Below are 26833 nucleotides of genomic sequence, written 5' to 3' on the forward strand. Positions count from 1 at the left end.
CTGCACCAAAATAAAAAATAAAATAAAATAAAAAAAAACACACAGGGCCCCAGCAGTGATCCCACGTAGTGTGAGGGAAGCCTCAGAAGTTTCCAGAGGGTTTGGATTGCTGCTTCTTCTCATTGCCTGACCTGAGAAGACAGCAGTCCCTCACTTGTCACTGAGTCGGATGTGGTCAGTGAGACTGCTGACCCCTACTCACTCCATGAAGCGGCGTCACTGATGGATACTCAGTCCTGGGCACTTCAGGGTTTAAAAATGAAGCACCCAGGTCCGAGTCTATCATTGACATGCCCTACATCACGAGGGGGAGGTCATCAAACACTTTGCCTGGCTGAGGTCACAATCATGCTCACAGGGCTGTGAAATCCTCATTCCAGCTAAGTTCAGCTCTTGCATCCAGGCCCCTGCGCATTTAGTGCATAGATGGTCCTCAATGCTTTACTGGAACATAATGAGTGTAGGTCAGGCTGACATTTGCTCAACCTGACAGACTCTCTTAATGTTTACAAAAAGATGGAGACTGGCCCCCGCTATCATTAACGACTGGCCGCACCTGTATAAAAGGAGTTATAACTCAGGCCCTGGTTACAATTGAGAAGAGGATAACATTTCTCTCCCAAATTATTATTCTCTTTTCAAATAATATGGGATTTAAGATTGAGCATAAATTGCAACTTTCGGCAGTTGGGTGGAAATAATATGACAAAATCTGAGCAGTGGATATATTTCACAAAATACACCTCTGCGCACTCGGGAAGTAGTGATATTAAGAGTAAGTTCTGCAGAATTAGCCAAAGATGGAATTATCACACTGGGCCAACCGCATTTAACACGTGCCCGTTCGTGATTGCAGGTCACTTCCTACTGGGCCCCACTGCGCTTAGATTTATATTGATTCACGTCACATTTGTCTCAGATTGTAAGTAAACGTCTTTCTCTTTACAAAAATAGATTAATAGTTCATGTGTTTTGAACTAAAATAACCAAATTGTTTGTCTTTAAAGTCTTATTCAAGTAAGTATTGTGAGTAGACAAAGTTTTGTACTCATAATTTCGATCTGGATATAGTAAAAGGGGAAACACGAAATCAACATTTGAAGATATTTTGAAGGGGTTTTTGAGGTTCGTTGACGATACTCACTTGAAAATTCATACTGCTATAGTGCAAACCGAACAGAGCTTTTTAATGTACGTGTAATGTGTAAAGTTAACCCGCTACACATTCATTTACGGTAAGTGTTTTTTTGTTTGCTTCATGTTTGAGGAAAAGAAAAATGATCTTGAACAAGATGTCTCAGTAATCCATGCTGCAATTAGGTACGACTCATGGGAAATATTTTGTGGTATTTTATTGGCATTTTAGAATTGTGTACCTTCTGTGAAAAAAAATAAATAAATTGCTGTCAAACAACTAATGTGATGAGAATTCCCAAGAATGGAAAAAGACTGCAATGGCAGGATTATGTGAATTAGAATTAATAAATCCTCTTATTTGATACAAAATGTTCGTGGTTTACTTTTGATAAATGCATTTTAACTGAAAGTTTTAGAGTGCAGGATAACGAAAATAAATGGAAGCTAGTAGGTGAGTAGACATTTGAAAGAACAACCTTTATAGTTGTGATTCATTCTTACGATCTACATATTTATTTATATTAAAACAGAGTCATTAACTATTTAAAAAGGAAACAAAGGAAACAGATCACATGAAAATTATACAGCGAATTAGGCTTTAACATAGTGTAATTACCCCATTTGTGACTCTTCTTTTGTTTACTAAAACGTACTTACAACCAGTATGAAAAGCTTAACAATATATATTATTTTTTGTTGTATACAGTCGAGATTAGAAAAGCATTGTTGCTATAAAAAAAAAAAAACGTACCTCTTGCGGTCACCACTGCCTCCTGCTGTGTTGCTCCTCTTCCCTATATGTGGTGTTTCAGCGTTCACTGGGACACCACCACAGGCTTCCCAGGAATCCTGGTGCTGCTTTCATGATAAACATAGCAAGAAAGCAGCATCAGGATTGGTCGGAGTGGCTTAGGCTGCCGCTCAGACACAACCCTGAGGTTTGTGCAGTTTCTCCATCTGAGCTGTTCAACACAGTTGGGGCAGAGAAATCTAAATGCACTTGTGTTTGGCGGCCAGAGACGGCTGGCTAAGCACACATGCACACTTAGGTGCACTCTCTCCTCCTCCCCGCCCCCTCTCCCACTCCCTCTCTGAGGCCCAGCCCCACCCCTACCTGATCACGCTGCTGGCTGAGCCAGCAGCTGAAAGATAAAACAATAATGAAATATTATTTTATCTTTCAGATCCTGGCTCAGCCAGGGGGCAACACTCCTTCACCATTGCAAAGTAACCGCCCCTGCACTCAACTAGAAAAGTATCTGCTGGCACTGGAAGAGGACCTTCTATTGAACTACATCCAATCTCCATGTTCATGGTTGAATCCATATTTCTATCTCAGCCACAGTTAAGTCAGTAGCATTGGTTCCTGTGTTTAATGGTCTGCAGGGTCATATCAGTGCTATAGCCTCAAAGTTGTGCAATGTCTTACTTAAAAAAGCATTCTTCACTGTAATAATGGGATACAGACCTTAAATCTATGATACTGGAGAAATGAATTATGAGGAATTTAGTAGGCTGTTCCACATGCTTAGGAAAAAGGTACAGTGTGCACCCTAAACATCTGCCACAGATTATCGTTATGAAACAATATTATGGACAAAAGTTTAGAAAAACATATTAACAGGTAAGTAAGTCTGGATTTTTTATACCCAATGCCACATATATTTACTTACACTGTACATATATCTTCAAGGTAAGTAGATGTGGAGTTAGGAATAGTAAGTCTATGCTTCTTTTACCCTTGGATGATTCATCCCTTGATATTCTGCCCCAGTGTTGGAAATTGGATCATACATATTGTCTCTAAGATGGAAGAATTCTTTCAGTTGCATAGTAGGATCTCCATGTAGGACACAAACCAGATAAAAAGTGACAAACTTTCATTAATTTGCTCTAAACACTGCCTTTTCTTATACAAGGCCCCATAAAACATGATGAAGCGGAAGGCGGCCTGGAGGTCTAAGGTGAGAGAGTGGATATGGGTGATTCTTGCACTTCAGTACCTATGACCACCCTAGTTGAGATGTTTACTGTGCTTCTTCTCATGAGTGTGAAGCGCAGGCAGAGAGCAACACTACTACAGCAATCACCACCTGTGTCTCCACAGAGAAGTGATGAAGTGAACTTCTTTCTCACCATAGACAAATTAGAAAGTGTAGAGCTGCCATCAGATGAAGCACTGCAACTGGTGAGGAGAGTTAGAGTGGTATCCCATTCGAAGAATATCCTGGATTTTAGAAGGAACACTGCTCATGGCTCAGCACCAGAAGTTGAACGGAATAAGGGTCCTGGAGAGGAAAACTGGAGCCTAGATAGGAATTTGAAAGAACATTTAGGGCAATTAGTGAAGGGCATAAGTCACTGGGCACACAAATGGTGTGACTGGAAGGGGAAGTGAATACACTGTTCAGGTCACTTCATGAAGAATTCCTCATCTTAAGATGCAATATTATCCTATGGGTAGATGTTAGACCCTTCTATTTGTCTACTCCCCTCCTGTTTGCTGAAATGTGTTTTTATTGGCTTTAGAACTCTGTGCATATTACCATTTCTAACCCTTTGAAAGGGTGGACGTCAACATTGTTGGACCCCTAGGAATCTAAAACAGCCTGAGGCACTAGGTTTATCCTGGTGTTGGTGTACCAGGCCACTAAGTCCCCAGATGCCATACCTCTGAGGAGTGTGACTGCACCTGCAGTGGCTATGGCCTTAATGAAGATTTTTACCTGAGTGGGATATTCCAAAAAAGTGGAGTCTGGCAGGGGCACAAATTCATGTTTGCTTAAAAGAGTTCAATTATTTAAAGGATCAAGTACTTGTGTATGCGTGCACATAGTTAAATAGATTCTGAGCCAGGAATATATGGAAAAGAACAATTTACCTAAACAATATGTGAGTCACTGACCTACAATACCTTTTCTCACATCAAGTTTACAAATTTGAGTGGCTTCATAAACTCCATAAATTGTATTCAGAAGCAAAGTTTAATGAATTATTTTCAGTTTTTTGCAACACTAGTCCTAGTATCAATCTCTATATTTTGTGCAGTGGTGGAAGTGTTTAATTAGTATTCTCTATTCTCTTAGCAAATACTTTATTTCCATGTGTTGTCTCTTTGCTTGTTAATAAATGTTTCTTTACAGTTCTTTCTTTCTATAAAAAACATCTTTTTTTATTGATTTCCATACAAACGTGTGGAAATTTGCCACCTTACCACAACAACACAGCTTTTGACATGAGGCATTATTGCATCACTGCATACAGTTCCTCTCCCATGTGCCACCACGTTGGTCCCGATGAATCCTCTAGTCAAGAAATAGTCTCACCCAAAGGACATGAAACACAGTGGTAACAGTGTCACCCCAGTTTATCCTGTGCACCCCTATATCCCTGGTCACCCCTTCCCTTCTAGTTATGTCGTCCATGGCTTGTCTCCAAGGAGCTCACAACTTATCAAATTATTTGGGACATTTGTGTGCCTTATATACCATTTTTCATAGCACATGCACCAACCCACATTGGCTTCCCAGGTTCACTGTTGCAAGACATCTCTGCTCCCCCACAATTTAATGATGTCCCATTTAGCTAACATTAGAGCTTTTATTACAGAAGGGTAAGATATGTTTTTCTGAGGACCCCTGAGAGCTGCCACCCCCATAAGAAGCTCAGGAGGAATGGACATTCCCATGCAGTATGGAATAAGGTGCATCTCCATCGACAGCCTCCCATGCAGAGTCTGCCTTCCCCATTTGGAACAGTCTCAATCTGATGTAATAGGCCCTATAGAGCAGTTTCAGCTGTACCAGCTGAAAGCTGTCCCACATTGCTTCCTCTCAGGGGAATCTGTATGCTGCCCCCAGTCATGATCCTCCAGTCTGCCCAAGTCCCCCTCCCACTTCTCTCTGAGGCAGTACAGTGGTGCCCACTAGAGAGTCTCCGGGTGTTCCTCAAATGTCTCTGCAATGTCCCCTGGGGTCACTACTGTGGTCTCCCAGAACCAGCTGATGTACACTATGCATCTCTGGTCTTTCTCCTTTCTGCCAAGCCATGTCAACTTCCTGCCTGTCTTTTTGCCAACTTCATTTAGCTTACCTTGCTTTGCCCAATATAATGCCCTACCTTCCTGGTGGAGTAGGTGCCTCAGCTCTTCCCTCCCTGTCACTATCTGGCCAGCTATGGCTGGAATGGCATCATGGACATAGTCCACCGCCCACTGAACCAACTGTGCCTCTAGAACCTCCACCTCTATGTCCCTCTCTTTTTTTTTGCCTGCTGCGTGTGCTATGAGGCATCCCTTTTGAATGGTCTTGTATTCTTCCCATAGACTAACTTCCAAGTCAACTGACCAAGAGTTTTTGGTAAAGTATTGGGTTGTGGACTCCTTCACAAGCTTGCTGGTCTCCCAGGCCATTAAGTTCCAGGGGTTCAATTTCCATTCTCCCCTTGTGCTTGGTATGCCTGTGTGCAGGAGTATTGTCTGTGTGGAGTGGTCAGAACATTCCCATGCTTGTATCTCTGAGTATCAAAAATGTGCAACTTGGTGTTTTTAGAAGCAAGGAGGTAGTCTAATCTAGATAATGAGCACACTAGAGAGTCTACGGATATTCTGCACACCATAGTTCTACCACCCCATTATATTTAGAAAGGTCTCCAGAAGCAAATACCGTTGTGGAGCATCCGCAGAATTTGTTGTTCTGTCCCAGTCACCACAGTGTGTTAAGTTTAGGTCCTTCCCAATAAGCAGGAGTGAGTCTGGCACTTCTGAAAGCCACATTCCCATTTTTTCTAGCCCAATCATTTGTAGGCCTGGGTGGAAATACCAAGTGGCCAGTGTCAGGGGCTACCAATTCCACTGGTCATTCACTGCAGCATAGCAACCCTTCTCATCTGTCCATTTATATGGCACACTAAGGGGAAGTGATTGTTGAGCCAGAATACCCACCCTTCCTGACCCCTTTGAGTAGCCTGTGTGTACCAGCAGATGTCACAGTGCAGCATTCTACAAGTGTTTCCTGTGAGATGCATCTAGTGAAGTAGAACACTATCTGGGTTCAGTCCCGTCAGGTACCTTCACAATTTATCCCTCTTAAGTTTGCATCTCATCCGATTTATGTTCCAGGATAATACCTTTAAAGTGAGACCCGGGTGTGTTAAGTGATATGTGGTCATTGTCTGTGGTGTTTGGCCTGGACCAGTGGTGGGCCTTTGTGTATGTTCCTCAGTGTGCCTCTAGCTGTCCCTTGAGCTCCCTCGACCCCCCACCCAACCTCCTGATGCTGCTGATTCTAAACTACCCACCCCCTAATGACTGAGGTATCGGTACCCCCAACAACAAAAACAACATTATATTTATAACTTACAAGACCGAGCTTAGGAATTGAGCCCAGGTTAGCAGAGGGTATGGGCAGACCTAACCCTTTAGTAAATTACTTTCAATGTCTTTCCAGCCCACCATGTCTGGCTAGTTTTGTAGGCAGTTTTGCGGCCCCTTCTCAGCCTCCCTGAGCAATCACCAGTCTCAGATAATTGTGTTTGCTGTCTTTGAAATGATATATGGTCTACTTGTTTCTACTGAGCCATCTCTTGAGCCCCTTGAGTCACTGGCATTTTCCAGGAGTCGACGGACAAGGCCTCACATTTTCTGCTTGTCCCTTAGGATTTATCTTTTTGGATATCTGCTACCACCTTGGTTTATTATGTCTCTGTGAGAGTTTCAACAGAGCCGCTGTTGGGTACCCCGCTTTCTCTGCCTCTTTTTCTGTCACCTCCATTCATGATCAAAATGATGTGTGTCTTGGTTCAGTAGGGGATGGCCCTGCCACTTCAATAACTCCCATGCCTCACTGGCTGTTTGGGAGAAATGTGATTCTCTCCCTGTGCACACCTTCAGTTTCTCCTAGAAGAACAATGTGTGTTTGAGCTTCAGGGTGCAGAGGTGTTGTTTTACCTTGTGGAACATCTCTCTTTGTTTTTGGAACAAATTGGTGTAGTTTGGGTAGATGTCCACACTGGTGTCATCCATTTACCAGGGCCTATGGTTTCATGTCACGTAAAGTAGGCAGCTGTGCCACTATCAGATGGGCAGTGCCTTAGGTACCAGGGCTGATCAGGCACACTGTGTGCTCATTTGATCATGAAGATTTTGGACACTTTGCCCTTGAATACCTCCCTAAGGAGCCAGTCCTGCAGTAACAGTTCCATGCTTGGACCTTCCGTCAACTCTGGGATACCCACTATGTGTATGATGTTCCGCCTTGAATGCCCTTCTGCATCTTCAACCTCTTCCTCGAGACGAGATACTGTTTGTAGAAGAACTTGCATGGCCTTGTCGCCATCCTGGAACTCGGGCTCCTGGTCTCCCAGGACTCGCTATGTACCATCTACTCTCGCCTTCAGTTTTTGATTGCCCATTTTCAGGAGGCCTGGGTCCAGGGCTAGGTGTCTATCTTATTTTCCAGGGTGAACTTAGTGTCCGTGGTTATTGCCAGGATAGTGGCAGTGTGGTTCTCCAGGCCTTGAGGTTCTTCATGTGAGTTTTGTCCACCTTCATCATCATGGAGCCATGAGGTTCTGGCAAGGAGCCCATCTTCTTTGATTTGGGGTGGACCATACTCGCTAGGTCTCAGGAGCACCCTGGGCTGTCTGACCTTGTAGGATAGTCGCAATCTGCAGGCCAGCAATGTGGTTTCCTCCATCTCAGGGCATCCGTATGCAGGGAAAGTGCGAGCCCTCTGTCCCCACTCGGGCCACTCCTCACAACCCCCCATTAGGGTCAACCATGCAGCAGTAATCTTTATGAGTCTGGCCCCTACAAACAGACAGCCCACATTCTCCTGCAGATACAAGCACCCTTTGTCTATCTCAAGGTGGCAAAGTTTTGGGGGTGTATAAGTCCTAATTCCAGCTACTGCACTTTCCGATGGAGCCCTTCCTCTAAGTCTTGTGTTTTATGTCTGGCCCTTAGTGGGCAGCACATGTTGGGGTGCTGCTCTCTGTTGCCACCATGTTCTCCAACTCCCTTGGTTAGTCTCCATCTCACACCCATAAGCACATGCGAATGGTCTTGCCTCCTTAATTCCCACACTAGGGGTCTCTTCTTGGCCACATCCAGCTTGGGGTCACCCCCCAACGTCTTGGGGAATTTATGAGGTCTCCACTGGTCTCTTATGTGCCCCCAACATATCCAGGGCTACTCAATCCCTCAGGCTGCACAAAACAATGGATCACTACCTCTCTTTGCCTTGACTCTTGGACTCCAGAACTCTTCTATGTCACCTTAGTCACCCCAATGGACATTGAGTCAGTGAGGGCTCCAATCCTCGCTTCCTCACCTCATGCCGTTCCCTAGCTCAAGCCACATGTCTGTCTGGCCTACAGGAGCCCCAGGTAGCACAACAGCTCCTTGTGCCTTGGGATGGCTTTCAGCCCCAGTTTCCAAGCTCCTGGTCTGGCCTACCTGTGGTGGCCTCCCCTGGAGCCGATCAACACCGAAGCTGCATGCTCACCAGGCAGCCCATACCTTAACTGCATATACAGCGGTCCCTGCCGCACAAAGACACCGCCACAGCAATGGCCTTCATGAGTCCTTTCAAGAGGTTCATGAATGCCGGGGACCACTCACCGCCCCATAACCAGTCCAGGGGTTTCGCACCTCCAATGTCACCAAGAATCTCCCAGGCAGGCTGTGTTGGCTTTACTGAGCCCTGATACCACCACCCACCAATGTATTTGGAGCCTCTCCCCCACTCTGGGGGCTAGTCACCGACTGGGGCCAGTCAAACCAGGGTGATAGTCCAGGCCACAGACGGGCCTTCTTAAAACGCATCCGTTCCAGCCACCAACTTGGCTATGCCCCTTATATACAGTTCTTTCTGAGAACTTCAAAGCCTTAATTGACCTCAGCCACTTTTAATCCCAAAAATTTACTTTAATCCACTATCCACATCTACATTGTTTAAAATGATACCATATTTCAAAAAAGTAACATTGATTATAATGCTGATATATTTAAATTGTAACAAAATGTATTGGCTTTTGTGCAATTCAACACACTATGGATTTATCAACTACATTATAAAATGAAACCTTTGGGGAAGTGGGAAAGCAGAACAGAACAGAAGCAAAGAATAAATTATGTCACTAAATAATGAGAAGGCATGCACAAAATATGTAGACGTCCTTCCATAACTATATAGAAGTACACAAGTTTGTTCTCCCTTTCTAAAGCTGATCAATCCACAAACTATAACCAGAACCAATCTGTCTTTCAGTTAGAACCTCATAAATGCACCTCCGCATTACATCTTTACATCACAAGCAAATGTCTCTGTGTCTAAAATTTAAACTTTTACTCATTATCTAAATTATTATTTTAAACTGTGTGTCACTATGATAATTATCAGGTGTTAAGCTTTGACATCTCTGTGGCTGAACCTATACACTGCTTGAACTTTCAAAGATGGTGACCATATGCAGGGTGTTTAGGCTCAGTAGGACTTGTCTCTCTTGCATTATAGTTCAGAAATGTATTAGGATGTCTTCAAGAACTATACCTCAGGTATATCTACATTTAAACATTGTGGTAAAACTCCTGGGTAATTTTTCAAGTGAGGCTTAATAGAAAGAATAAACAATTTCAAAGTTGCATACACAATTCAGGTAATGGGTCATGAAATATATGTATTCATGTACAGCCATTTAAATTCAAATACTAACTCTTCACTGACTGCTCACATCAGTCAGATTCCCACAATTTCACTTTTGCATGGTATAAAGTGAAGCAAGATGGAATGCACAGGCCTGTCTGGATAGGACCCTATGGACAGTAGTCTTTCTTTCCTGAGCACACACTCTGCATCTGAAATATGGTTAACTCATTTTCTACGTTGTAGGAATGAGGTCTGAAACGTTTTGATCCTGCAGGTTTGCAAAGCTCTTCACAACCAATGATGTAGAAGCTACTACTACTACACCAGTGAAACTAGCAATAACAGTCAGTTCAAAGTCAACAGAGCCTTCTCGTAGTAGCTTGACGATAGACAACATATATATTGCAGTTGAGTTAGAAGTAGCTTGTCTTTTTTATCATTTCCAGCCACATGTTATATTCAAGTATAGAGTTGGGCTTGTGCACTTCTGATAACGGACACTAAACCTTGACTTGTGAAGAGCTCTTATCATGAATTGCAATAAGCACATATACTTCCCTCCTCTCCAAGAAATTCACAGCTTGTACTTCTTTGCACTGCAGCACATCTCACTGACCTTTTTGGAGTTTTTCACAAACAAGCTCCTGGGGGAATAATTTGCAGTGACTTTGAATTGTACCCCAATCCACAAGGCCATCATTGTCCAGTTCACTGGATAGTTGTACTCTTGCATAGAAATTGTCTCTGTAAAGGTTTTAATCTTCATGAGAGAGTGATTGTTCAAGATCCTACACAATATTGTCGCTAATTCCTAGTATGAAGCTATAAAAATAAGAATTTATATTAGAAACCCCCAAGTATACCCTCTTAGGCTTTAGGCGTTAGGCATTGCAGGTGGAGCTCTTACACATGCACAGCTTGCTTCATATTTACTGCCTGAACAACAAAAATAGAAACAGCATCTGCACAGGATCAAAGATTCATCAACTGCTATATTCTTCTCAACAGTATAAATCTTAGGAGTCTTGATAGAGAATTATTCAATGGCAGGTTAACTTTTGAACAAACTGCCATGGCTTAAATAGTCCCATGGCAATGCTGCAGAGTCATCATTGAAATGCAGCATATGCTGCAGAATAAAAACAAAATATCTTCTAATGGGATGTTGTCTATTGCCCAAACTCTATGAGCAGACCACTTAGACTACAGCTGAGCAATAATCCCCTGTGCATTAAAAGGCCACAATTATTTCTAACTTAACAAGTAAAGTAGGAGTCTATGGATGTGCCGCCAAATGAGGTGTCAGATTGTTTCCAAGCACCTTGAACTCAGGTTTGACATGCAACTTCGTTTACTGCACAATTTCTTCATGGAACATGTAATCAACAAAAAGTTAAGAATAGTCAATATGCCAAAAATGAGCAGTGTTAACATTACATCCAGCATTTCCATAGAAAGGAAAAATTAGTGGTTGGAATCTATTGGGGGCTGAAATGTAAGAATTCTTCCTGTGCTCTGTGCCATACTTGGCTGATTATACTACATTATCTTTCAGAGTAAGAGTTTGCACTTGTAAAGTAAAATCACGGCTGCCTGACTGACCTGCACTGACACAATCTTCAGGACCACTTCAGAGGAGCCATCTTGGGATGGGACTCCGCAAACTGAAAAATCAGTTCTAAGTTCTGATCCAGGATCCACTCCCTCAGATACAGTATTAGAACAAGCTTCAGAGCTCTTCTCTATTAGACCTAAGGCCTCCGGAGCAGTCAACCAATAAAAAACAATGCCTGCTTCTAACCTAAATCCTTTTCCCACCAATACTGTGTGCTAGGTCAAATGCAACATAATCTTGGAGATGTTAATGCACTTAGAATGATTTTGGTGTTACACAAACAGAAATTCAGAATGCAATGCAGTGCAATTGTACGGTGTACAAAACGTGATATAGAGAGGAATCCAATGGCTCAGTTGCATAAAAGCCAGAAAAGCAAACTACAAGAGAAGATAAAGAATAGTTCAACTTGCAATGCACACATCGAAAATAGAATCACTGGGGTTGACCACCCTTGCTAAAAAAACACTTCTCTTGCCTCTAATGTTAAAATCCTCCTCAGATATCATGGTGCAACCATAAATTCCAAGCAGGGGTTCTTCCAAAAGAGGTACCATTGGAAAGGGAAGACTCCCGAATATCTAGGGGGGGCTCTCTTTACAGTATTTTTGGCCAGGGGCAGCTTAAGGCCCCTGGGTGCACAACACTTTTTAGAAAATAGCAGTTTTCCCCTCCTGAGAAGGACAATTGAGTATCAGGGGCACAATCTAACTTTAGCCCCCTTAAGAAGGTAAAACATAAAATTTCAATTTGATGCATGGAGTGATGGTTCCTTTGCCAGTGAGTGACTGTAGACTAGCTAACGTCTAGAGGAACATGATTCCAGGGGCCATAAGAGCAAGCAGTTAGCTCTGTAAGACAGCTTTAATGGAAAACTAGGAGAATGGGAGAATTACAGTTATTTCAGTACTCAAGGTTATTCAGGCAGATAGTTACATCTGATAGTAAAAGACACATTTCAAAGCCAGAAATGCATGTAATCAATGATCACAGGCTTATGGATTACCTGTCCGTGTAGTATGATGCTGCTGTTCTTGTAAGAGATGGGACACTCTGTAATCAGTTATCTGCTAATACACTTTCTTTGAACCCCTTCATGATAAAAGTGGTGCTATTAGCAAGCAGCAGGCCTTAAAAAAAAAACAATTGATTGATGTAATACTGACTGTTAGATATGGGGTCTCTAGTTGGCAGTCGGTTTGAATGCTGACCCTCACTTTAGCCAGGAAAAGGGAGATACCCACGTAGATAACCCCTGCTCACTCCCTGGGTAGCTTGGCATGAGCAGTCAGGCTTAGCTCAGAAGCAATGTGTAAAGCATTTGCACATAGCACACAGTAATAAGTGAAAGCACTACAAAAGGACACCACACCAGTTTTAGAAAAATAGCCAAAATGTATCTGTATAAAACAAGACCAAATACAATATATAAAATCCAACATACAGTGATAAAAATATGAATTCTGCAAGATTTACTCCAAAATACAGTTCCTTGAAGTTGATACTCCGACCTGGGGCTATCATGGCGTTGTGATCAACAAAACCGTCAGTTCAGGCGGGCTGCGATGTCACAGGCCAGCTATGGTGTCAGGAAGTCCCGCAAACAGTACCTTTGGAATAGCAGGACGTCGTGATCCTCGCAGTGAGATCCGGACAGCGGCGTCGCTGGTGTCGGTCCCGGAGGTCGGAGTGAGGGGCGTCGGGCCCTTGAAGTCACACGTGTTGCAGGTCAATCTCCAGGCTGATGAAGTCAGGAGCACTGGCGTGGATGGCGTCGGGGCTGTGGTGCCAAGTGGGTCGATGCGACGTGCGGTGCCCACAGATCACAGTGCAGGCAGCAGGTTGGGGATGGCATGCAGCAGCGTCAGTGAGACCAGGGCTGCGGTGTGGAGTGGGGCGGTGCGACGTGGGGTGTCACCAGGTCAGGGTGCAGGCAGCAACGTCATCGTTGCTGAAGCACTGTCATCGGTAGGCCCAAGCAGGTGGTGCGGGATGGGACGGTGCTTTGTGACCCTCACAAGTGGTGTCCACAGGTCACGGTGTAGGCAGGGATGCCTGATGACAACACTGGAGTTGATGGTGCTGGCGTCGGTGGACTGGGGCTGTCATGCGGGATGGGATGGTGCTTCGTGTACCTCACGAGCGGTGTCCACAGGCCACGGTGCAGGCAGCGGCGCCAGTGTCAGCAGGAACGGCATTGCCGGGGATGCCCAGGCTGCTGTGTGAGCAGCTGATGCCAGAGTGCAGGGCCCACAGGTCTATGGTGCAAGCAGAGGTTCGGTGAAGTCGTCCGATGATGGCGTGAGTAAAGGGTTGTGGTGCGAAGCGGGGCAGCAGGTCACGGTGCAGGCTAGCAGAATCCTTGGCAGCATCACAGTGTTTTTTTCATCTTGAACACCACAAAACACACAGCTCCCAGTGCTGCAAGTCGAGGAAACTGAAGTATTTGGTGTCCCTGAGACTTCCAACAGGAGAAAAGCTCTACTCCAAGCCCTAAGAGAACTTGCTAAAGTAGGATACACAGCAAAGTTCACCCTTTGCACTCATTTAAGACAGAAGCAGCAACGGAAGTCCAATCCAGCAATACAACACAGCAAAGAGACAGTACTCTTCCTCCAGCTCTTCAGTTCTTATCCTTGGCAAAGGTTCCCCTTGATCCCAGAAAGATTCCACCAGTCTGGGTTTTGGGTCCAATATTTATATCCCTTTCTGCCTTTGAAGTTTTCAAACTTCAAAGCAAAGTCTCAAGTGTTTATAAGATCCTTCCTTGTCCAGGCCTGGCCCCAGACACACAGCAGGGGGGTTGGAGACTGCATTGTGTGAGGGCAGGCACAGTCCTTCCAGATGTGAGTGACCACTCCTCCCTCCACTCTAGCTCAGATGGCTCACCGGATGTGCAGGCTACACACCAGCTCCATTTGTGTCACTGTCTAGAGGAGAGGTGTAAACAGCCCAAGTGTCAAACTTTCCCAGACGGGGAATACATAAACAGGCATAGTCACAGAATGGTTTAAGCAAGAAAATGCCTTCTTTCTAAAAGTGTCATTTTCAAACTCACAATCCAAAAACAAACTTCACTAAAAGATGTATTTTTAAATTGTGAGTTCAGTGACACTAAACTACATATTTCTATCTGTCTCAAAAGGAAATTGTACTTTAAAGTTATTTATAAGCAGCCCCCATGTTAACCTATGAGGGACATAGTCCTTGCAACAGTGAAAACTGACATTGGCAGTATTTCACTGTTAGGACATGTAAAACACACCAATACATGTCCTACCTTTTAAATACACTGCACCCTGCACATGGGGCTACCTAGGGCATACCTTGGGTGTGACTTACATGTACCAAAAGAGAAGGTTCAGGCCTGGCAAGTGGGTACACTTGCCAGGTCGAATTGGGAGTTTAAAACTGCCCACACACAAGAGCCATGTTTACAGGGCTACTAAAGTGGGAGGCACAACCAGTGCTGCAGGCCCACTAGTAGCATTTGATTTACAGGCCATGGGCACCTCTAGTGCACTGTACTAGGAACTTACCCATAAATCAAATAAGCCAATCATGGATAACCCAGTCACCAATACAATTTACATAGGGAGCACTTGCACTTTAGCGCTGATCAGCAGTGATAAAGTGCTCACCAAACAGCTGCCAGGTCTAACACTGACCCAGTGCTAAGGGGTAAATACATCGTGTGTGTGAGTAATGCCAGTCTGAGAACAGCCCCTAGACCCAATACTGGCTGAAAACTGAAATAGTTTCACTTCATTAAAAGGTTGGTACAGATGACCCTGTAAACTATTGTTCGATAAGCTGCTAGATAATGACCCACAATATGTTCTATGCATTTTATAAGTCAGACTTGAAATCTAGAGCACACACAACAATACACAATCTTGGAGATTTACTGCATCAACCAGGCATTTTTTTGTTGTGTTTGTTTTTGGAAAAATATACCTCACTTACAAAAGAGTTGTTGTATGAGATGTTCATTTTTGATAATTTCCCTAGGTATCTCCATTGGATTTGTATGAAACATTTCGGTGCTCCACCTGACCTGCATAGCATTCTGTTAAGGCTAAGTGATGGAAACTATGAAACAGAGCATAGAGGGCCAGCAGAGGAAGTTACATAAACAGTCCATAATAATAACAGTGTAAGATAATATTGCGTAGTTGCTCCTCTGCTATTTTGCTTGTTCATTAATAAGGTGGAAGAGCTCCTGAGTACTGGTGTTAACAATTCTCCACTGGTAGGTGGCTCAAAAATGTCACTACTTTTATTTGCGGATGACACTTTATTGATACTTTATTGGTCTCTAGGACGCTAAGAGAGTCTCAGAACCTATTAGATAAACTTGATGAATTCCCAAAATGAAAGGAGTTAACCATTAAGACAACTAAATCTAACTTAATGACTTAAATCACATAATGGATTTAGGGCTACATTTGGGTTGGACAGCTCATCCCTTGAAAAAGTTCAAGATTTTTGATAACTGGCTGTAAAATTATCATTGTACATAACATGGAAAAATCAGATCATGAGGCTTTCCACAAATCTTCTGGCACATGCTAGGTTGCAACTGCATGGTGGGCTGACGGTCTCCTCTGCCAACGAAGTATGGAGCTACAGTAATGTTTCACCTATTACCACTTGAGGGAATGCTTTTGAAATAATGTTTGCACCTGCCATACTACAGTATCACTGATGCACTGCTAATGGGCCTGGTATTGTTGATAAATTAACATTATACAAGTTAACACTACTTTTGTATTGAGCTCAAATGTTGAGGACAACTGAAACGAGTATTTTTAAAGATAGTGTGACAATATGAACATACTAGATGGATGGTCACTTGGTTGGTTTTAACATGTCAGGATACCAACCAGACATCCAAATATATGTAGATTGTCTTGTGGTAGATCAGCCCCCAGTCAAAGTTTGCTGACACTGGAGCAGCTGAGTGTCCACCACTAAGAATCTGGTACTATGGTCACCTCAAAATGAGGAATGTCAACCACAAGCTTGACTGGGTGAGAACGCTGCCAATGCGTTTTTGCCCTCAGTATTTTTCCATTACATTGCAGGTCATATTTTGTGATTCATTACATTGTCAATGTTACACAGTGTGTCCTTACATTACAAGCTTTTGAAGCTATACTCTGAAGACATTTTTTTCCCAAGTAAGTTACTTTAAGATTGAAATCACATAACCCTAATATATGATGCTGAGAAGCTGTACTATGTGTCATTACAGAGTGAGATCACTGTTTTTATCGGAAAAGACCACCGAAAGAGACAAGAAAAGAAAGGAAGTACACCCAATAAAAGCAGCAATTGCGAAATTGACAATAAAATTAAATCTTAACACAAAAAAAAAAAACTTTCTTGAAATTAAATTAATGAGTGGTGAAAGATAACTTCCTTAGAAAAATAGTGGCTTGAGAGTATTCACAATACACAGCTAGAAAGAACTCCATCAAGTATTACCTAATGAACAAGTATGAAGCAGAAACGGCTCTTCAGATGGATGCTAAGGGTGGGCAGCAAACTCCTCTCCACCGGTGGAGTTTGTGGAGTTTTGCCACTCTGCTTGGAGTGCGGAGTTCAGCAAAAATTCCACTTACCTTCGGCAGAGCTGAGTTTACCAGCGCGCTCGCAATACAAGCAAAAAGCAGAAGGGCGAGGTCAGCAGAGCTTCCGGTACTATTTGTTTAATAGGACGATGAAGACTGTCTGGGTTTGGGGAGTTTGAAAACCAAGAGGGAGATAGATCAGATGGCTTTCGGTTTTCTTGGTCTGTGCCAGGAAATGCCAACAAAGAACAACGCTTCAGTTTAAAGGATACCAGGGTTCTGGGCACTGCTGTACTAGGTGTGTACATAAATGTGTTCTGGGCCCTGGCCCCTTAGCTGTAGGTAAACATGTAGCAGCACAACAGGGCTTGGTTGTAAACCTGAACTGAAGCCAAGAGAGCAGTAGAATTCATCTTGCTGGGGATTGCCAAAACTTGCGCAAAATGGGATGCTGCTCTCTTCCATTTTTCCCCCAATCCAAGATGGAAGTCAGGCATCCCATCAGCCAGGGGCTTAATGGAACAGTGTCCGACTTGAAAGCCAGGCATTCCAAATGGAGGATTAAGGTGGTGGTAAAACAAATCCAGATTCACTGTTCTGGCATCCTCTCTCAGTATGAGAAGTAGGCCATGAGTCTAGTACTATCATATTGCTCTATAGCAAACGTTGATAATACAGGAACCAAAAAGATATTTACAGGTTTTGAAGAACATTGAAATTGATTACGTTTTATGCATCCAAACCAAATGAACTGACAAAAAGACATACTACTCTGATATCTTCTCGTCTCCTTACTAATAAAGGCATTAACATTTTTCATTCTTTAACAGAATTGGAGATTGAATGCGAGGGACTGGTACGACATTCACAAATATGGAGGTATTGAATGAATTGAGATTAAGAGTTGATGAAATAGTAGTTAATGGACTTAGAGTGAAATCTGCATTTGTTCTGAACATGCCAGGAGTGGCATAGATGGATTTTGATCTGCTGTGGTGAGAGAATCTGAGAAATATAGATTGTATATTTCACAAAGCAGGTTCTACGCCATGAACTGAAAGTGTTACTCTCATTTGCAGTTGACAAGAGTATACTATTTAAGCCCACAAAGGAAGGGGCAACTTTGATATTATAGACACTGAGATATACTTAGAGAAGGGTAAAAGGCATCTGTGAGAAAATGATTGTTACTGCATAATTCATAATAAATCAAACAAATCATGAACACTATGCTAGTTTGATGGACTATGGAGATTGCTGTCAGAATGATCAGGAAGCCTACTTGTTTCTAAAGAAAGACAATCCTGTGATCCCTGCAATCTATTTTCTCCCTTTGATCCATAAGAACCTGACACATCTGCCAGGGAGACCAACAGTAGCATCCATTGAGAGTCTAGTTAGAACTTTTTTGCGCAATTGATGAAGAATGATCATCTTGCATCAAAGATATCACTGATGTTTTATCTAGAAAAGAAGGTACTCCTTCCAGCATCGTGCATGAAACAAATATTATTGCTTGTAAATAATTTTTGAAGACTCAGCCATCACACTTACTTGAGCATACTAACATGTTACAATGCATAGTAAAATTTTGTCTCACCAATAACAACTTTCTTTTCCAAAATACACTGTACAGACTGTGCTGGGAAACTGCAATGGGTACTAGTTTCATACCTAACTATTCAAACCTGAGATGGGGATTGTGGGAGTAGAAATTACAATTGTCACCTATTAGCAGAGCATACTGACAATATCGCACTATAAGTGTGCTATGTAACTGATATTTGTAACCTTGAATGGAAGCAAAGAGTCAATAACAGGCCTTAAAAAAGATTCAACAAAATGACATGAATTTGAAGCTCACCTATAAGATCAGGAAGATAGAAGTGAAATTGTTTGATGAATTGGTGAAGAGGGAACAAGGTCAACCACAGAGTAATTCTGTAAATCTTTTTTAGCATGGCACATGGATCAAGCCATCATCTCACAGATCTTAAGTGGAGCATCCCTGATATAGAATTACTACATGCATGCAGAACACAGATTCTTCTTATAATAAAACTGAAAATTAGATGCTCATGAAATTTAAAGAACAGGGTTAACTGGAGAGTGTACTCCAATAGGCAGTGGAAAAGATCAAACACAAATGTAGACATGATCTACATACTTCAAAGATTTGTGAGGAACAGACTGAAAAAACACTGAGAGTCATAAACTTCAACATAAAGGCAAATTCCGTTATATTGATAATTCAAAGTAATTTGTCTGAACCCAAAAATCTTGATTGCAGCAGCAACCCAAGGCTATATGACAACATACCCACTTTGGACATCTCCTGCAGCCTTGCCCTGCTGAACTTTACCTTCTCAGACACTTTTTCTAAGACAGTCCAAAGGTAAGCTCTGAGTGGGTCAAATCCACTTTGTGTATCCAAACCGTGCTTCATTGTGGTCAGTCATAGTTCGTTTTTACTAAGAAAATTAAAAATACATAACTCTGGTTCTGCAGATTGGATTTTTGTTGATTTGATGTCAAATAATGTAATAAAAGTTAAGTTAAGCAGGACTGATTTTTTTGCCAAGCTTACGAGGGTCAAGCACACTTGAATTTAATTATGAGAAATATTGTTGTGCATAGATTCATACATGGAATTAAATGAGAGCCTTATTTAGTTGCACAAATTGCACAAGCTTGTAGCCGCATTTTTTTGATTCTCCTATCTATGCAAATAAAATTATCACATCAGTAAATGAGATGATGACCTTGAATTCTACTTTTTCTTGTTTGCATTCACAAGATTATTTCTCTGGTTAGTAGAGTACATAGGGCCAGATTTGTGCATGCCTTGCGCCATTCCAACGTTAATGTGACGTTGGAAGGGGAAAAGCGCTGTGCCATATTTACAAAGTGGTGCAATGCTTGTATTGCCCACTCTGTAACCCCTTGCTCCACATTATGCCTTCGCCAGGCATAATGTATTCAAAGGGGGCTTTTCGGCTCTATGAGATTCCTTAGCACCATTTTTATTGGCATTTTTTAACGCCTGATAAATGTAGGCTTTAAAAAGAGGCTCCCATTGATTACAATAGGCCTCTTGGTGCTTTGTAGGATTGGTGTCATAATCTTTGACTCTAATCCTGGAAAGTGCCAGACTAGCATAAAAAATGATGACGCTAGTCACCCTAACTACCCCCATGATGCGCTGTATTTTAAATACAGCACTACCATGGTGGCGCTTGGGGGCACTACGGGGTGCAAGGAAAGTGGTGCTGCACTAGGTGCAGTGCCACTTTTCATAAATCTGTCCCTTAAAGTTTAAATACTCTAGTGGGTTTTAAATTTGAAATCCACCATTCTTTAAGTTGATTGGGTCAAAACACATCAGTTTTACATGTAACTTGGTAGCATTACATTTTGCATTTCAAGCACTGAGTGGAGTGCCCTCTCTATGTTCTCCTTTGTTAATTGTTGGCTGGTACAGTGGTACCTAACTTTCGACGAGCACCTGATCAAATAGGCGGTGTCCTGTTTTACTAAATGTTTATATACATATGAAAATCGAAGCTAATGTGACATTATACTTAGGTGTTGAAATGAGATAAAAACTAATGTTTAAAAATAGAAAGACCACTGAAATTCGCAAGTTTAATCTAAAGAGATAACTATAGCGTGCAGTGCATCATGTATCTTACATATTACATCACTGATCAAATGTTAAATTACATAATTCATGACATCACTGAAGATATTTTATTTCAACACCTAACTGTAACATCACTTTAACATTTGCTTTTAAGAATGAATTTTTTGTTTGTTTTAGATCCTATTCAAACTTGAGAATTCTGCCCTCCACCCCCCTCAGGTGACCTGTAGCCATGCCCCTGCATTCCACCAGGCCCTGTGCCTATCCTCTGGCAGGTTCCCAAACCACATTTTCTTACCTTTTTTACAATGTTTTTTGGAGTACCTCAATATCCAAGCAGGATAACTGATAAGCAAGCTTCCACTCATTGTACTGTGGTACTCAGCAAGCTTTCCATGATACTATGGGGTTGACGCTTGTGGGGTGGCTCCCAAAAGAGTACTGTGCTATTTTACTGGAGGGCCACACTGGGTTCTGATGTAGTATTGCAGTCCCTGAGGAATAAGTATTTTTTAATAATAATCTCTGGGTGGTCCATCTCGGTCCCCCACAAGGCCCTGGAGCACGGTGTCCCCACCCTGCCCCTTTACACCATTTTTCACAATATTTTTCAGGACACAGGGTCATGTTGCTGGGCCCTCTAACAGCAGCTTTTACGTTTTCTTCAGGGTTGAGGCCAGCCAACTAGATGGTTCAATCCTGCAGAACCAGTCTTGGGGTACCAAAATAGCTGACAGGAGAAAAATCTCAACATCCAATCAGATGGCCCGACATTTTTTTTTACTGTTTGGTACCAAGGGATTTCTGCAAGACCAAATGTCCTTATATACCTAACTTATTAAACCCCTTATTGACTAATCTATTCTGGCTTTCTAACACACCTGGTATCATTTCATGTAGCATTTTTTTCTGTATCGGAGAGCCAAGCTTGTTAAGGGAATTAATGTGGGAATCAATCTTTGGGGATCCCCTTTTTTCTTGCCCCACCCTTGATGGATCAACTTGAAACTTTCTATGAATGAGCTGATACTGATTAGCTACTTTGTTCGGGAAATTGTGTACAGATTAGTGAAATGGTGTCAAATATATTAGCAAAACAAAAAGAAATTCTGAGGATCTTTCTGACACATTGCAGAGCTCTGTGAACAGAAATGATAGAGTAGTGGAGGCAGGGGTCCCAACACTTAGGTTTCTGAATAGTATTTTGTAGTGCAAGAGCAACACTATTGTAGTACTACTTCATATACTAAAAAATGCAGTTTGTGAATCGGGCTGTATTTATGGGATGCACAATTTCCACACAGGATTATACAGCTCTTGTTGTGATCCCCTAAGCACGTTATTGGTCTTGCATCCATCTTTTTAGTTACTATGATTCCACACTTTTTTCAAATTCCCTACAAGAACTCTCTTCCCCAAGGCAATTGTAGATGTATTTCTTATACTTGTAAGTCTCTGGCAAAAGAAGGAAGATTCTTATTCTAGGAAAAAAAGTATTGCTGCACCCAATGCAGTGCCATTTTTCTTGCGTCCCCTAGGGCCCCCCTAATGCCACTGTGTGTGTGCAGTATCTAAGATAGGGTGCACTTTCGCAGTAGTTAGGGAACTATCGTCAACATTTTTAACGCTAGTTCGGAGCTTTGCAGGATTAGCATAAAAAGTTCTGACGTTAATCCTGCAAAGCCCATTGATGCCCATTGTAAACAATGGTGTGCCTCCTTTTAACGTCTGCTCTGAGTAGGCGTTAAAAGTGACGAAAAAATGCCGCAAAGAAATCTATTCGATTTGCTTGTGCCATTTTTTTTATTCCCCTTAACGGGGTACCACCCCCTTTACATGGACTATGCCTGGTGCAGGCATAAATTGTAAATTTTCTTGCTACAATTTTGGCCTCGTTGAGCCACATTAGCATAAAAAAAATGATGCTTATGTGGCACAAGGAAGCGCTAGGGGCTCTCAAACCCGCCCCTATCTCATTTTGCCCTTCTGTTCATGCCTTTAGAAAAGGTTACTAAAGCATTGTATTGCTGCTAATTCATCTCTCCACCATTTTGTTTATGCATTTCTGTCCGTCCCCATCTTCTCATTCCTATTGATTTAGACATAAATGATATCTGTTTCACCAAACCTTCATATTTCTTTTCGCTCTGTACTAAGACCTCAACAAAATCACGCATGTGATTGTTGAACTAACATATCATACATATTAAAGCTGTTCCTGGACTGGGCTTGTTGGCTTTTATTTGCTGAAACGTGCTTATCAGTTAATAAAAGGTACCAGTCACCCAAGTCATTAAAGAAACACTTTTTCAGTCCCAGGATGTCCTTTGACAAACCTACTGCATTGTGCAATATGTAGTCCTGGTTCATTTCAACTGAAAACAATGTTCTGTAAAAGGAAAGTGTGGCACTGGGACATGATGTCCAAGATTTCAGGTACTGTGATGTAACTATCAAAATGTGTGATAAAATGTCTAGGAGCAGTCAAAAAACAAATAGTGAATATGATCCTTCTGGTTTTGTTTTACAGTTGTACTTTAAAAAATAATATTGTTTTGAAACGAATATTAGTTGCCATCACTTACAAAAGGAGTACCTGAATTTCTGTTCACACTTTTCCTCTTTTAGTTTTTTCTAAATTCAGTTAATAAGTGTCTTTGTACTTCGCTATGATAACGTGTTAATTAATGTAAACAAAGTGTGCAGTATAGCTAATCCCTGTGAAACCTGTTAAAATCGAGATGTGTCAAATTATTTAAAGTCAGGCTGAACAGCCTGCGAACGACTTCTTTTTGTCAAGGTTTTCTGGAAACCTTTGGATTGTTAAATTTCTTGCCTTCTTGAGTAACTGCATTTAGTTTCACAAAATGCATACATTTTAGGAATTTACATCCATCGTCTTGGATGAAAATGATTGCATTGGACAAAACATTATTTCATCGACTTATTGGTCTTAGTAGTCATCAGCAAATGTTCATACCCTACCATTATCATCATTCATACTCTGTATGCGCAAGACACAATGCATCAAAAGCAGTACATTCCAATTGAGACGAGTGGACACTTAGGGATTTGCAGGGCTACTTAACTGTTGCTGAAGTGTGCATGAACTGGCACACACAATTGACTGTGGTATAGGCCTTTAGAAGTAAAAGAAAGGAACTGACTACGAGTCCATAGTTTCTCATACTAGCAAGTCACTTATCAACATACCTGACGCAAGCAGCAATAAATTCTGTTAATGTGCAATTACATTCTCTGATTAATAAGGGCTTATGTTGGAATTGTGTTAGCCATTAGCACAGGTCAGGAATTTGGGAAGGCCCAGATAAAACCTTTGTCCCTTTATCTGTTATCAGCTTAAATTTATGCAATTACGTTTCGTTTTTTAATTAATCTTTACATATGTTGAGCATGCCAGATCAGTTCAAGCCTAAACAAGTAATATAGTATAAATATAAATATATATTTTTTTTCACTGAAAAAAACAAAGGTTACATGATCTTTATAGTTAGGTTCTGAATTTACTCGTACAAATCCATCAAAATTCAGCAGCTATAGTTTCCTGAGCTAACTATAGCTGGCGCTCCCGTAATGCACTGCTAATGACCTCATCACTTATGGCATGGTCAGTAACATCACTGATGACATAACTGCATATTACAATGAAGCCCTGGGGAGGTGGCAGTCCCAAGGTTTAGAGGGGCCCTGCTCCAAAAAATAATGGGCCCTGGGGTGGTCCCTGGGGCAGCGGGAGGTGGCCAGGAGAGCCCCCCTGCTTCTTTTTTTTCTTTTTTTTAAAGTCCCTGGGCTTGGCCCACCTGGGTGCATTAGACTAGCGAAGCGCAGGAGCCTGTGCTGAATTTTGTTTTTATTTTACAAGGGGATTAGCGGATCCACCCCATCTCCACCCGTAAAATAAACAAATGCTTCTTTTTAACCTTTATTATGGTTCTCGGCTGAAGCCGAGTCCCAAGATGTCTGACAATACTGCAACAGCTTCTGATGTTGAAGTGTTATCAGCCAAGCAAATCTCAGCAGGAGATTAGGGGTTGCAAATCCTTTGTGTCCATAGATAAACACATGTATTTCACCAAAACCAAAAAACAGTGATCCTTCTGGACCAGGACCCACCTTTCTGCCAAATGTGGTGTAATTCCGTCCAGTAGTTTGTGCGCTATCTCTGTTCAAAATTCCTATGGAAAAATGAATTGGGAAAACATGTTTTGGGACCCCTGCATTTTCCCGGTGCCCCCTAACAGATCACCCCAAAACTTTTCAGGCTGCAGCTGATGGAACTGGCAAATGTTTTTGGAAAGTTTTGTGAAGATTCGTCAAGCGGTGCGAAAGATGTAGGCAAGTAAAAAAACTCTTTTTGTATAGAAACATGATCCTACTTATAACTACCTAGTGGCAATCACCATTAGATTATTTATATATATATATATATATATATATATATATATAAATATATATATAAGCCCACCATTGAGGGAACACATTGGCCCTCATTGCAAGCCTGGCGGTAAAGAAAATGGGATCACGAGCACGACACAGCCACTTTAACACTCTGACCGCCATGGGGGTAGCAAGGTAGCAACAAACACCGCAGCGGTCACTGCCAACAGCCAGGCGGAAGACAATATACCGCCCACCCAATCACAGCCCGCCAATCCACCAGATTTTCCGGGGCAGTACCAACGCCATCAAAAGCACGACGGAAACAGTGTTTGGAAGGGAAAGCACACACCTCTCGACATTTAACGAAAAACCAGGACGTCATGGAGCCCTAGTTACAGGTCCTGTCCATGATGGTCTACCTCCTCATTTACCAAAAATATGAAAGACGAGGATGGCGATGACCACGGTGAGTACTACACCTAGGAGACAGGGGGGGGGGGACGAGAGTGATACACACACTCAGCACGCAACACCCCCAACCCCACCCTCACCCACAACACCATAAACACAAACACATGCAGCAACAGTACATTTACACCCTGTAACCCCCTGGAAGAACTCAAGGACAAACAGAATAGAGTTAAATCAGTGTAATTTTAGAAATAGCAAGATCTACATAATGATAATTAAAACAGTATCTACAAAAATATATAATATGTACATAAGGCCGTACATTGTCCCTTCCAAATGTCCGTGGGCCACTGGGCCAAAAATCATGGGCCAAGCCCACATTTGACTCCTGCCTCAATATGGAGAGAACACTGCAGGGGCATCAGTTTGAAAACACACAGGCACCTGAGGGGGACTGGGAAGAGGGGGCACCTCAGCTGGAAGATGGAATAACGCCACTTCTCCTCGAAGGGGCTCCATGCCCACTGCTTGGTCCTGGGGAGTGCAAAGCCACAGTCTCTCAAGTGGGTGGTTTGCCCACTGCTTGCTCCTGGGGAGTGCAAAGCCACAGTCTCTCAGGTGGGTGGTTTGCCCACTGCTTGGTCCTGGGGAGTGCAAAGCCACAGTCACTCAAGTGGGTGGTGTGCCCACTGGTTCTGGAGGGAGCCTTGTGCCCAGTCTGCTCCATCCTGCCAAGGATTCGGTGAGTGGATGCCTTTCTCCACTGGTTCTGTAGGGGGCCTTGTGCCCAGTCTACTTCATCCTGCCAAGGATTGGGTGAGTGGATGCCTTTCTCCACTGGTTCTGGAGGGGGCCTTGTGCCGAGTGATGCAGCACTTGGGTTGTGGCAGTTCACATTCCCTCACCTGGGTGTCTGAGGCAAGGGATTTCCAGGGACTAGGTTGCATGATACTCCATGGAGGCAGGGCTAGACTCCATGCTGCGGTGCCTAAGGCTGCAAACTGGTGGTGTTGGTCATTTGCAGGGGTTGGTGGCATACTGGCTGGCATGACGGGTGCCCCCTTTGAGCCTCTGGGAGTTGGACGTACCACAGCAGATGCCGACTTGGTGGCTGAGGTGCTGGCCTGGGTTCAGAACACCCTGGCCTGAGGCGAAGGATGGGGGGGAGGGGTAGGGAACAGGTCAATGTTTCCCAGGAAAAGCTTTTTAGACACAATGGGGTGGGAGGAGGGAGAGGGTTTGGGAGTGGAGGAAGAGGGAGTGATGGTACGAGGAGTCTATCTGATGAGTTTGGGTGAAGGTGCATGTGCTGGATGCTGTTATGAGGTGGATGGCTGTTGGGTGGGTGGGCGCTTGAATTTGTGTACTTTGGGAGGAGGGGTCACAGACACACTGGGAGAGG

This window comes from Pleurodeles waltl, chromosome 3_1, assembly GCF_031143425.1.
Source record: "Pleurodeles waltl isolate 20211129_DDA chromosome 3_1, aPleWal1.hap1.20221129, whole genome shotgun sequence".
Classification (NCBI taxonomy): Eukaryota; Metazoa; Chordata; class Amphibia; order Caudata; family Salamandridae; genus Pleurodeles; species Pleurodeles waltl.